The 14,312-nt window shown below is 41.9% G+C and overlaps 1 protein-coding gene across 1 annotated transcript in view; it reads left to right on the forward strand.

Annotated features, from left to right (window-relative positions):
• Positions 1-14,312, forward strand: part of LOC105495360 (leucine twenty homeobox) — a 112,375-nt gene that overhangs the window by 82,380 nt on the left and 15,683 nt on the right. The window contains exon 3 of the mRNA XM_071086785.1: positions 9,873-9,973. The gene's annotated coding sequence lies outside the window, so the exon portion shown is untranslated. The remainder of the gene's footprint in view (positions 1-9,872; positions 9,974-14,312) is intronic.

Raw genomic sequence — 14,312 nt, forward strand, 5'->3', positions numbered from 1 at the left:
AAGATACTCCTCGAGAAGAGCAACTCCAAGACACATAATTGCCAGATTCACCAAAGTTGAAATGAAGGAAAAAATCTTAAGGGCAGCCAGAGAGAAAGGTCGGGTTACCCACAAAGGGAAGCCCATCAGACTAACAGCAGATCTCTCGGCAGAAACTCTCCAAGCCAGAAGAGAGTGGGGGCCAATATTCAACATTCTTAAAGAAAAGAATTTTAAACCCAGAATTTCATATCCAGCCAAACTAAGTTTCATAAGTGAAGGAGAAATAAAATCCTTTACAGATAAGCAAATGCTTAGAGATTTTGTCACCACTAGGCCTGCCTTACAAGAGACCCTGAAGGAAGCACTAAACATGGAAAGGAACAACCAGTACCAGCCATTGCAAAAACATGCCAAAATGTAAAGACCATCGAGGCTAGGAAGAAACTGCATCAACTAACGAGCAAAATAACCAGTTAATATCATAATGACAGGATCAAGTTCACACATAACAATCTTAACCTTAAATGTAAATGGACTAAATGCTCCAATTAAAAGACACAGACTGGCAAACTGGATAAAGAGTCAAGACCCATCAGTCTGCTGTATTCAGGAGACCCATCTCACACGCAGAGACATACATAGGCTCAAAATAAAGGGATGGAGGAAGATTTATCAAGCAAATGGAGAACAAAAAAAAGCGGGGGTTGCAATACTAGTCTCTGATAAAACAGACTTTAAACCATCAAAGATCAAAAGAGACAAAGAAGGCCATTACATAATGGTAAAGGGATCAATTCAACAGGAAGAGCTAACTATCCTAAACATATATGCACCCAATACAGGAGCACCCAGATTCATCAAGCAAGTCCTTAGAGACTTAAAAAGAGACTTAGACTCCCATACAATAATAATGGGAGACTTCAACACTCCACTGTCAACATTAGACAGATCAACGAGACAGAAAGTTAACAAGGATATCCAGGAATTGAACTCATCTCTGCAGCAAGCAGACCTAATAGACATCTATAGAACTCTCCACCCCAAATCAACAGAATATACATTCTTCTCAGCACCACATCGTACTTACTCCAAAATCGACCACGTAATTGGAAGTAAAGCACTCCTCAGCAAATGTACAAGAACAGAAATTATAACAAACTGTCTCTCAGACCACAGTGCAATCAAACTACTACTCAGGACTAAGAAACTCAATCAAAACCGCTCAACTACATGGAAACTGAACAACCTGCTCCTGAATGACTACTGGGTACATAACGAAATGAAGGCAGAAATAAAGATGTTCTTTGAAACCAATGAGAACAAAGATACAACATACCAGAATCTCTGGGACACATTTAAAGCAGTGTGTAGAGGGAAATTTATAGCACTAAATGCCCACAAGAGAAAGCAGGAAAGATCTAAAATTGACACTCTAACATCACAATTAAAAGAACTAGAGAAGCAAGAGCAAACACATTCGAAAGCTAGCAGAAGGCAAGAAATAACTAAGATCAGAGCAGAACTGAAGGAGATAGAGACACAGAAAACCCTCCAAAAAATCAATGAATCCAGGAGTTGGTTTTTTGAAAAGATCAACAAAATTGACAGACCACTAGCAAGACTAATAAAGAAGAAAAGAGAGAAGAATCAAATCGACGCAATTAAAAATGATAAAGGGGATATCACCACCGACCCCACAGAAATACAAAGTACCATCAGAGAATACTATAAACACCTCTACGCAAATAAACTGGAAAATCTAGAAGAAATGGATAATTTCCTGGACACTTACACTCTTCCAAGACTAAACCAGGAAGAAGTTGAATCCCTGAATAGACCAATAGCAGGCTCTGAAATTGAGGCAATAATTAATAGCCTACCAACCAAAAAAAGTCCAGGACCAGATGGATTCACAGCTGAATTCTACCAGAGGTACAAGGAGGAGTTGGTACCATTCCTTCTGAAACTATTCCAATCCATAGAAAAAGAGGGAATCCTCCCTAACTCATTTTATGAGGCCAACATCATCCTGATACCAAAGCCTGGCAGAGACACAACAAAAAAAGAGAATTTTAGACCAATATCCCTGATGAACATCGATGCAAAAATCCTCAATAAAATACTGGCAAACCGGATTCAGCAACATATCAAAAAGCTTATCCACCATGATCAAGTGGGCTTCATCCCTGGGATGCAAGGCTGGTTCAACATTCGCAAATCAATAAACATAATCCAGCATATAAACAGAACCAAAGACAAGAACCACATGATTATCTCAATAGATGCAGAAAAGGCTTTTGACAAAATTCAACAGTCCTTCATGCTAAAAATGCTCAATAAATTCGGTATTGATGGAACGTACCTCAAAATAATAAGAGCTATTTATGACAAACCCACAGCCAATATCATACTGAATGGGCAAAAACTGGAAAAATTCCCTTTGAAAACTGGCACAAGACAGGGATGCCCTCTCTCACCACTCCTATTCAACATAGTGTTGGAAGTTCTGGCTAGGGCAATCAGGCAAGAGAAAGAAATCAAGGGTATTCAGTTAGGAAAAGAAGAAGTCAAACTGTCACTGTTTGCAGATGACATGATTGTATATTTAGAAAACCCCATTGTCTCAGCCCAAAATCTCCTTAAGCTGATAAGCAACTTCAGCAAAGTCTCAGGATACAAAATTAATGTGCAAAAATCACAAGCATTCTTATACACCAGTAACAGACAAACAGAGAGCCAAATCAGGAATGAACTTCCATTCACAATTGCTTCAAAGAGAATCAAATACCTAGGAATCCAACTTACAAGGGATGTAAAGGACCTCTTCAAGGAGAACTACAAACCACTGCTCAGTGAAATCAAAGAGGACACAAACAAATGGAAGAACATACCATGCTCATGGATAGGAAGAATCAATATCGTGAAAATGGCCATACTGCCCAAGGTAATTTATAGATTCAATGCCATCCCCATCAAGCTACCAATGAGTTTCTTCACAGAATTGGAAAAAACTGCTTTAAAGTTCATATGGAACCAAAAAAGAGCCCGCATCTCCAAGACAATCCTAAGTCAAAAGAACAAAGCTGGAGGCATCACACTACCTGACTTCAAACTATACTACAAGGCTACAGTAACCAAAACAGCATGGTACTGGTACCAAAACAGAGATATAGACCAATGGAACAGAACAGAGTCCTCAGAAATAATACCACACATCTACAGCCATCTGATCTTTGACAAACCTGAGAGAAACAAGAAATGGGGAAAGGATTCCCTATTTAATAAATGGTGCTGGGAAAATTGGCTAGCCATAAGTAGAAAGCTGAAACTGGATCCTTTCCTTACCCCTTATACGAAAATTAATTCAAGATGGATTAGAGACTTAAATGTTAGACCTAATACCATAAAAATCCTAGAGGAAAACCTAGGTAGTACCATTCAGGACATAGGCATGGGCAAAGACTTCATGTCTAAAACACCAAAAGCAACGGCAGCAAAAGCCAAAATTGACAAATGGGATCTCATTAAACTAAAGAGCTTCTGCACAGCAAAAGAAACTACCATCAGAGTGAACAGGCAACCTACAGAATGGGAGAAAATTTTTGCAATCTACTCATCTGACAAAGGGCTAATATCCAGAACCTACAAAGAACTCAAACAAATTTACAAGAAAAAAACAAACAACCCCATCAAAAAGTGGGCAAAGGATATGAACAGACATTTCTCAAAAGAAGACATTCATACAGCCAACAGACACATGAAAAAATGTTCATCATCACTGGCCATCAGAGAAATGCAAATCAAAACCACAATGAGATACCATCTCACACCAGTTAGAATGGCGATCATTAAAAAGTCAGGAAACAACAGGTGCTGGAGAGGATGTGGAGAAATAGGAACACTTTTACACTGTTGGTGGGATTGTAAACTAGTTCAACCATTATGGAAAACAGTATGGCGATTCCTCAAGGATCTAGAACTAGATGTACCATATGACCCAGCCATCCCATTACTGGGTATATACCCAAAGGATTATAAATTATGCTGCTATAAAGATACATGCACACGTATGTTTATTGCAGCACTATTCACAATAGCAAAGACTTGGAATCAACCCAAATGTCCATCAGTGACAGATTGGATTAAGAAAATGTGGCACATATACACCATGGAATACTATGCAGCCATAAAAAAGGATGAGTTTGCGTCCTTTGTAGGGACATGGATGCAGCTGGAAACCATCATTCTTAGCAAACTGTCACAGGAACAGAAAACCAAACACCGCATGTTCTCACTCATAGGTGGGAACTGAACAATGAGATCACTTGGACTCAGGAAGGGGAACATCACACACAGGGGCCTATCATGGGGAGGGGGGAGGGGGGAGGGATTGCATTGGGAGTTATACCTGATGTAAATGATGAGTTGATGGGTGCAGCACACCAACATGGCACAAGTATACATATGTAACAAACCTGCACGTTATGCACATGTACCCTACAACTTAAAGTATAATAATAATAAATAAATTAAAAAAAAAAAAAAAGAATAAACTCAGTTTAATTTAAAAAAAAAAAAAAGAAAAAAGAATTTAAACAAGAGACACACAGCAAAAGAGATGCAGCATAGAGTAATTTATTGCAAAAGAAAAGAATACTTTGAAAGTTAAGTGCAGAATAGACAGTACACCCTAAGAGAGAGAGATCAGAGGGGGCTATTCATGAGGATGAGACAGCGTTGGGTACTGCTGGAGAAACCTCGTTTCTGGGAGGCTTACATGATTATGCATAAGGAGGTGGGAAAAGATGTTACTAATAAGCGTGTTCTGGGTGGTCCTCTGGGTGCACATGCACAGTAGCTGTACATGCTTGTTCATATATCACGTGTCTCATTAGCATCTTAAATCTCCACCCAGAGATGTGTTTTTTACTATTGTAATGATCAACAGGTCTGCTTGAGGACAGGCAAAATAAAAATGCACATTCTCTCTAGGAAGGAAATCCTCTACTGAAGAGAGCTTTGCTTGAATGAGCTCTATTACAACGTGAATACTGAGGCTTACTGTGTTGATTGTATGGCCACCAAGGTTGCTGCATCCCAAGAACATGGTCACTTCCTTGACTACCTGTCTTGCCTCAAGATTATCACATGGATTTTCTCAAGCAAATAGTATTTATGGGACTAGGACTAGGATGTGGACGTCAGAAGACATTCAGGAAGTATTTGGAAAAATTTTCTCCTAATTTCTACAGACACATCGACTGTGCTAGATGCTTTGGGGTCAATAAAGACCCATGTATCTCTTGGTCATCTGAGCAGGGTTAAATTAGGAAATCAGGACTGGCTTTTCAGGTAAAAGAAGTGGGCACTTACAGCTTGATTGGACTTCCCAGGTGCCCATTTAATTATTGTAATAAAAGCTCAGCTTCATTCACTCCCTCGTTTAATGCCTCAGCTCAAAAGATGAATATCTAAGGTATGGCAATGGTGTGCAATAAACAGAATGCTTGTGTCCCCCCAAATTTATGTTGAAATCACAACCCCACCCCCACACAACGTCATGGCATTAAGTGGTAGGGTCTTAGGGTGGTGATTATCTCATGAGAATGGGGCCCTCATGAAAGGGATTAGTGCCCTTCTAAAATGTACCCCAGGGAGCTCTCTCGCCCTCTCTCTACCATGTAAGGATACTACAAGGAATCAGCAGCCCGCAACTTGGAAGAGACCTTTCAGCAGAACCCAGCCATGCTGGCATCTAGATCTCAGACCTCCAGCCTCCAGAACTGTGAGAAATAAATTTCCGTTGTTTATAAGACATTGAGTCTGTGGTATGACGTTGTAACAACTTGAATTGACAGAGACATAGTCTAAGTAAGAAATAATTATAAGACAACTTTATGCCTTACAGCGGCATCACTGGACAGAAAGTCTGTCCTATTAAATATGGAACACAGTTTCTTTCCCAAAGCTGGAAATGGATGGAGCCTGAAAATGTCTCTGATGCATCCTCTCCCACCGCTAGAGGGCAGCATCCTCAGAATCCGTTTCCAAAGGGCTGGAATTGAGTTTTTAGAGGTCACAGGCCCTACTGGTAAACAAATAAATGCCATGGACTCCTAATTTTTAGAGTATTTTCTCATGTTTACAGGTTCTTCTATATTCAGAATTTTGAAATATCATTCTCAGCAGGAATTGGAACTTACTGAAAAAGAAGGGAGTGAAAGAATTTCTGAGTCAGTAGGAAGCCTGGCCATGCACTGCAGTGTAATAAAAACTGGGACCCCAGGGGGGAAATGAGAGTAAATGCTGTTACTAAAGCGGGGGTCAATTACAAGAGGTCAATCACTACCTTAGGTGAAAGGTTGGTGAGTTTAGCCCATGAGATAATATGTGTGTTTCTCTTTTGGGGTCTCAGCCTCCCAAAGTGCTGGGATTACAGGCCTGAACCACCACACCCAGTCTTTTATGGATTTTTTAAAATCAAGAATTGTCTGGAAAGAACATTTTCTTTTCCAGAAAGGGCCAAGTATATGTTATCTTGAGAAGAAGGCAGGTTATATTTGGGAAGAATCAGAATTTAATGTGAGATACAGCAATGAAGTTTCATATTAGGCAAATCTGAGTCTGATTGTTGAACTATTACATGGACAACATAATGTCACAGTGGGAATCTAGTGAAAACTGGCCCGATATGTCTTGAGAAGCCCCTAGGGGAAGCCAAACACTACATAACCAAAAAAATCAAATTGGGGTTAGGAAAACAGAATTAGTTACCAAGGAAAATAATGTCCCAAGTGTTCTCACCTTTTTCTTCTTAAATTGAAGTTTGAAGCATTTTGCTGCTCAACCCCTAACCGCAAAAGAAAAGCACACATATTATCGCATGGGCTAAACTCACCAACCTTCCACCTAAGGTAGCGATTGTCCTCTTTTAATTACTCCCCGCTTCAGGAGCAGCACTTACCCTTATTTGCCCCTGGAATCCTAGTTTTCATTACACTGCACTACATGGCCAGGCTTCCCACTGGCTCAGAAATTCTTTCACTCCCTTCTTTCTCAGTAAGTTCCAATTCCTGGTGAGAATGATATTTTAAAATTCTGAATATAGAAGAACCCGTAAACATAAGAAAATGCCCTAAAAATTAGGAGTCCATAGCATTTATTTGTTTACCAATAGGGTCTGTGACCTCTAAAAGCGCAATTCCAGTCCTTTGGAAACGGATTCTCAGGATGCTGCCCTCTAGCGGTGGAAGAGGATGCATCAGCGACATTTTGACCAGCCTGGCCAGCAGGGCGAAACCTTTTCTCTACCAAAAATGCAAAAAAATCAGTTGAGTGTGTCGGCGTGCACCTGTAATCCCAGCTATTCAGGAGGCTGAGGTAGGAGAATCGCTTGAACCTAGAGGCGGAAATTTGCGGTGAGCAGAGATCACGCCACTCTGCACTCCAGCCTTCGCGACAGAGTAAGACTTCCCTCAACAACAACAACAACAACAACAACAACAAAAAAAAAAGGGCCGGGCGCGGTGGCTAAAGCCTGTAATCCCAGCACTTTGGGAGGCGGAGACGGGTGGATCAGGAGATCGAGACCATCCTGGCTAACACGATGAAACCCCGTCTCTACTAAAAAATACAAAAAACTAACCGGGCGAGGTGGCAGGCGCCTGTAGTCCCAGCTACTCGGGAGGCTGAGCCAGGAGAATGGCGTAAACCCGGGAGGTGGAGCTTGCAGTGAGCTGAGATCCGGCCACTGCACTCCAGCCTGGGCAACAGAGCGGGACTCCGTCTCAAAAAAAAAAAAAAAAGAGAGAGATGTGGAATGCATGTTTACAACAGTACAATTTGAAATTGCAAAGATACGGAACCAACCTATGCGTCCGTTGACCAACGAGTGAATAAAGATAATGTGGTAGATATGCACCATCGAATGCTACTCATCCATAAAAAGGAACGAAATCATGTTTTTTGCAGCAACTTGGATAGAGCTGGAGGCCATTATTCTAAGTGAAATAACTCAGGAACGGAAAACCAAATATTGCAAGTTCTCGCTTATAAGCAGGAGCTAAGCTATGGGGTACATAGCTAAGGCATACATAGTGATACAATGGACTTTGGGATCTCAGGGGATGGGGAAGGTGGGAGAGGGGTGAGGCATAAAAGACTACGTATAGGGCTGTTGTGGGGGTGGTTCACGCCTGCAATCCCAGCACTGGGAGGCCGAGGCAGTCAGGTCACCTGAGGTCAGCAGTTCGAGACCAGCTTAGCTAACATGTGAAACCCAATCTATACTTAAAAAAAAAAACAAAAACAAAAATTAGCCGGGCGTGGTGGTGGGCGCCTGTAGTCCTAGCTACTCGGGAGACTGAGGCGGGAGAATCACTTACTGTGAGGCAGAGGTCACAGTAAGCTGAGATCGCGCCACTGCACTCCAGCCTGGGCAAAGGAGCAAGACTCCGTCTCAAAAAAAAAAAAAAAAAAAAAAAAGACTGCAAAGACTATATATTGAGTACAATGTACACTGCTTGAGTGATGGGCGCACTAAAATCTCAGAATTCACCACTAAAGATTTCATCTATGTAACCAAAAACCATGTGTACCCCCAAAACTATTGAAATTTAGAAAACATTCTAAAAATCAATAAAATAAAATACCCGTAAGACATGTGATGTATGTACTCATATGTACAGCAATAGCACATGCGCATCTAGGAGACCACCCACAGCATGCTTAACAACAATACCCCTTTCCACGTCCTCGTGAATAATCATGGCAGACTCCCACAAAGGGAGTTTCCCAGCGCCAGTCGCCAGTCTGGGCTGTCTCATTCTCAAGCTGCCAACTCTGACCCAGCTTTCAGAGTGCACTTTCGCTCTGCAGTAAACTCCTTTGCCTACTTTTACTCTGCACCCGGCTCTCAAATTCTTTTGTGCGGTGAAGTCAAGAACCTGAACTGACCAGCAGACAACAGTAGCAGCATCAGGCCTCACAAGTTAAAGGGCTCAGACCCATATGATTGCCGCCACTTCAGGTGCCAGTCACAAGGTCTCAACTGCCACCTGCACTTCTGACCAACTGGCTATAAGTTGGGGAGTTCCCACGACCCTCTCCAAAGGTTGAATAATTTGCTAAAATGGTTGCGCAACTCAGAAAACACTACTTAGATTTGTTGGTTTATTATAAAGGATACGACTTAGGACAGCCAAATGAAAGAGATGTATAGAGCAAGAAATGGGGAGGCGGGAGTGGATGGTGCAGAACTCTCAGGCCCTGAGCGTGCCATGCTCCCAGCACTTTAAAGTGTTAGCTCACCTGGAAACTCACTGACAGGTTTTATTCCTTAGGCATAATTGATTAAATCATTGATCTGAGTGATTAGCTCAATCTACAGTCCCACTTGCCTCCCTGGAGGTCGGGGTGGAGCTAAAAATTCCAACCCTCTAATCATGTCTTGGTCTTTCCAGTGACCAACCCTCATCCTGAAGCTACCTAGGGGCCCCCAGCCACTATTTATCTCATTCGCATGCAAAAGACACTCCTTACTCTGGAGAATCCAAGCATTTTGGAGTTGTGTGCCAAGAACCTAGACAAAGACCAAATCTTTATTTTTTATTTTGTCACAACAGGCAATATAGTTTTCTGGTTAACAGCCCAGGCTCTGGAGACACACTGCCTGGGTGCAGTTCCAGGTCATCTTCTGCAATGTGCCCTTAGCAAGTTATTTCCTGACATATCCGTGCTAATTCCTTGTCTGTAAAATGGGGATAATACCAACTACCTCTTAGTTATGTTATGAAATTAAGTAAGTTGATTTTTTATTCTTTAAAAAAGACCAGGTACATGTCTTTTGTTAATAAAATAAATTGAATGTCATTAATTGTTTTCTTGTCCAGATTAGAATTTCGTATCTGAGCTTTATCCACCCTCTTCTCTCCACGATGCTGAATTTTACAACCTATGCAACGGACGTAACTACAGGAAACCCAGAGAAAGGGTAGGTCTGCTCTAACCTCAGCTGCTGATGGCCTCTTGGTGGATTGTCTTAGCTGATGCCTTTACTCTGGAAGATGGCACAGTTTCTCATTCAGTTCCCAGGAAAGGAAGACCCAATAGAATTGTATTCATCCTCTCGCCCTTGACGGCTAGAGCCTGAAAATGCCTCTGACGCATATAACCTCGTTCCTAAAGGGTCTCGTTTTGAGTGTGCATGAAAGCTCAAAGCTATTCTTTGTGGGCCAGTGATGGATATAATAACCCGTCAAACGTATTCTCAGATCCATAGGAAATTTGAGCGAATCCTTACGTCCTGATATTTTCTAAATACAATGTACTGCATTCCTTTTGACTTCCCCAAGCCCAAACATTCCAGAGAATTCTACAGAAATTCTATTTTCAATCTGAATTTGGGGGCCTGCCCATGAGACTTTCTCTCAAATTACCCTCTATTTTGCCCAGAAATCCCTTATATTTCATGTCCCTGGGACTCTGTTCAAGGGGAGAAGGAAGAAAGTCCTCCTTACTGTTTCTCACGCCTTCCTGAGCTCTGTGTCCTGCAGCTGTAGTGCATGCTATTAACTTTCCTCCCAGATCTTCTTACCCATCAGGGCACTAATCCCTCAGATGCTGTTGGGAGATGCTGGCTCCCCCTACTCTGGAGAATTGTCCTTGGTCAAACAGAAGTCACTTCACTTCAGAGGTGAAGCTCCCTCTCCCTTCCCCCAACTTGTTGTGGAACCCCAAAACTTAGGTTCACATTCCCAACGTGCAGTCAGCCAAACACTGACACTTCAGTGCTCAGGAGAAGAGAAAGGATTGTCCCATTTGGCCAAAGTGAGAGGGCAGGAGACAAAGTCTCTCAGATCTGACCTGCCTGTGAACATAACGGGGCTTTTATGAGGAAGTGTGGGAGGCGAGATCCCCTAATAATCAAAACTGATTGCAACTTTGGGCCTGGTCAAACTTCTAGATGCCATCAAGGAGGTCTGTGCGACCTAAGAATCAGGTTCTTTTTTGTTTGTTTTTGAGACAGGATCTTGTTTTGTTGTCCAGGCTGGAGTGCAGTGGCATGATCATAGCTCACTGTATTCTTGAACTCTTGGGTTCAAGTGATCGTCTCACCTCTGCCTCCCAAATAGCTAGGACTAGAGGCGTGCACCACCATGCCCAGTGAATTTTTTTTTTTTTTTTGAGACAGAGTCTCACTCTGTAGCCCAGGCTAGAGTGCAGCAGCATGATCTCGGGTCACTGCAACCTCTGTCTTCCAGGTCCCAGTTCAACCAATTCTCCCGCCTCAGTCTCCTGAGTAGCTGGGATTGCAGGCACGTGCCACCATGCCCAGCTAATTTTTTTGTATTTTTAGTAGAGACGGGGTTTCACCATGTTGGCCAGGCTGGTCTCGATTTCCTGACCTTATGGTCCATCCACCTCAGCATCCCAAAGTGCTGGGATTACAGACGTGAGCCACCGTGCCTGGCACCCAGCTAATTTTAAAAACATTTTGTAGAGACAGGATCTCACCATGTTGACCAGGCTGGTCTCAAACTCCTGGGCTCAAGTGATCCTCCTGCTTTGGCCTCCCAGAGTGCTGGGATTACAGGCATGAACCACCATACCCAGCCCCATGGACCACTGTTCTTTGAAAGAACAAGTTCATTAACCCTGAGGGTAGCCCCAGGAGTTAGGATATGAAGTTAGCCAATTACTGGTGACTCCCTCTGCCAAAATGACTATGTGAAAGCCAGCATGCATGGAGGAAGACAGGAAAATAAGGAAAACAAATCTCTCACAATGGTCATAATGCAGGCTCGGTTACAAACCCAGAAGGCAGAATGCAGTCAATGACTTGGTGACATGGGGGTACAAAAGACCACCCCCTAACCTCAAAGAGCCACTCTGAGGTGCAGTTTACCCTCCAGTACTTCTTCCTGGAATTAGACTAAGCTACATCCAGCTGAGACCACATTCCAGCTCAACTCCCTTTGCTGTATTTCAGTTTTCTCACTTCTCTATTTCTAGAAGCTCTCTTTCAATAAATGACTTGAACAAGAATCCCTGTCTCAGGCTGTGCTTCAGGATTCTAAACTGTGACACCATCTCTTCAAGGGAGAACATTTATCTTGTTGGTCTCAGTCCAGAAGGAAACCTTGTTATTCCAGGCCACCTCTGTTGCAAATCCCTTCAGTCTCTCACCTAGGGCATTGCTTTTGAATTTCAATGTTAAATCAGATATTGTATCTTTCTTCAATATTCCGTATAGGAAGGTTCACAGGGAAGAAACTCATACAGATCATTTGATAACATTGTCAAGCAAAAGTTGTAGAAGGCCAGTGTTTTGGACTGAGCTCCTATACTAGACCCAACAGACCAGACCAAACCAAAATAGAGTCACTCGTGCTAAATGTCACATTATCCAACTGAAACTTTAAGATGGCAGAAAAATCCCCAGATCAGTTTTTCCTGACAATAGGAGATCCCACCTTACCTGAGTCAGTGTAAGAAGGAAGTCGCCTATGCTTTAACCCTTATTTTAAAAGTAACCGGAAGTAATCTGACATGAACCAATCAGCTTTTTTTCCTATTTTTCTGTTTCCTTTTTCCCACCTTACAAAATTCACTGTTCTGCCACTGGCCAGTGGGAGCTCTCATTGTATTTCATAGAATGAAGGATTTGCCATTCATGAATTATGAATAAAAGTCAATTAGATCTTTAGCTAAATGTGCTGTAATTTTGTCTTTCAACGTGATTTGCCTTAAATTGATACTTCTCATACTTATTTCCATCCTCATACAACGTCTTATCATATCTTATCCTAAAGTATCTTATCCTGAAGTATAATGAATACCGCAGACTGGACAATTTATAATGAAAAGAAACTTACTCCTTACAGTTATGGAGGCTGGGAAGTACAAGGTCAAGGGGCTTACATATGGGGAGGGCCTTCTTGCTGCATCTTCTGCCCATGGTAGAAGGCAGAAGGAACAGAAGGAAGGAGAGAGAGAAAGAGACAGAGAGAGAGACAGAGAGACACTCGCTGTTATAACAAACTCACTTCCGAGATCCTGAGATAATGACATTAATCCAGTCAAGCCTGCAGAGCTCTTATGACCTAATCACCTTTGATTAGACCCCGTCTCCCAACACTGTTGCATTAGGGATTAACTTTTCAACATATGAACTTTGGAGAACATCTTCAAAGCATAACAAGAAGGGAAAACTAGTTTATTTTTTAAATACATGTTGATGCACGTAGCACACATCTGGACACCAGGCAACATTTTTCTAAGGAGCTTCCTACTCATCAATTCTTCTCTACCCCACCCATGACAAACATATTGCCACTTTCTATAAATGGCATTAATAGGAGTGTGAATTATGAGTGTAGAGGTAACTGGCAATTCTAAATGGAAAGACCATGACACACATCAATAAGAACAAGACAGAACAACAACGTGGCTTAACAGGATGCCATGACTTTATAAACCTGTAGTAATTTAAGGCACATGAGATATACAAGTCTTAAGCTCAGAAGAGAGGCTGATAACAATTACACCACTACAGTTAAAGACCGCAAACTTTAGCCGGGTGCGAGGGCTCACACCTGTAATCCCAGCAATTTGGGAGGCCAAGGCGGGCAGATCATGAGGTCAGGGGTTTGAGACCATCCTGGCCAATATGGTGAAACCCTGTCTCTACTAAAAATACAAAAATTAACTTGGCGTGGTGAAGGGCGCCTGTAGTCCCAGCTACTGGTTAGGCTGAGGCAGAGGAATCACTTGAACCCAGGAGATGGAGATTGCAGTGAGCTGAGATCATGCCACTGCACTCCAGCCTGGGCAACAGAGCAAGACTCCGTCTCAAAAAACAAACAAACAAACAAACAAACTTTGGCGTCAGGCTGGCTGGATTCAAAGCCTGATTTTGCCACTTGTTAGCCCATGAATAGTAACAAGAAGATGCTTAAATTATCTGTGCTTTAAAATTTTCATCTGTAAACTAGAGATAATATTAGGACTTGCATGACAGGGTTTCTGTGAAGATCAAAAGAAATAATATATGAAAAGAACTTTAGCCTTAGAACTGTGCCTTACACAAAGTAAACACCCAGTAAATATTAACTCTTATTATAGAAGAGGGTGTGTTATCTCCTCAACTAGATAAAATAATCATAGAATGATGGTTTCAGAGTTTTGAGGCCGTTGAATGCAATTAGATTTTACAAATCTAATCAGTACAAGTAGATTTGTGAAAAGAAATCTGGAATGCCTGCTAAATTTTTATTGAAGACAGTTATTGTGTCTGCATATTTAATGATGCATAATATATGCAAAATACA

Source organism: Macaca nemestrina, chromosome 20 (genome assembly GCF_043159975.1).
Source record: "Macaca nemestrina isolate mMacNem1 chromosome 20, mMacNem.hap1, whole genome shotgun sequence".
NCBI lineage: Eukaryota > Metazoa > Chordata > Mammalia > Primates > Cercopithecidae > Macaca > Macaca nemestrina.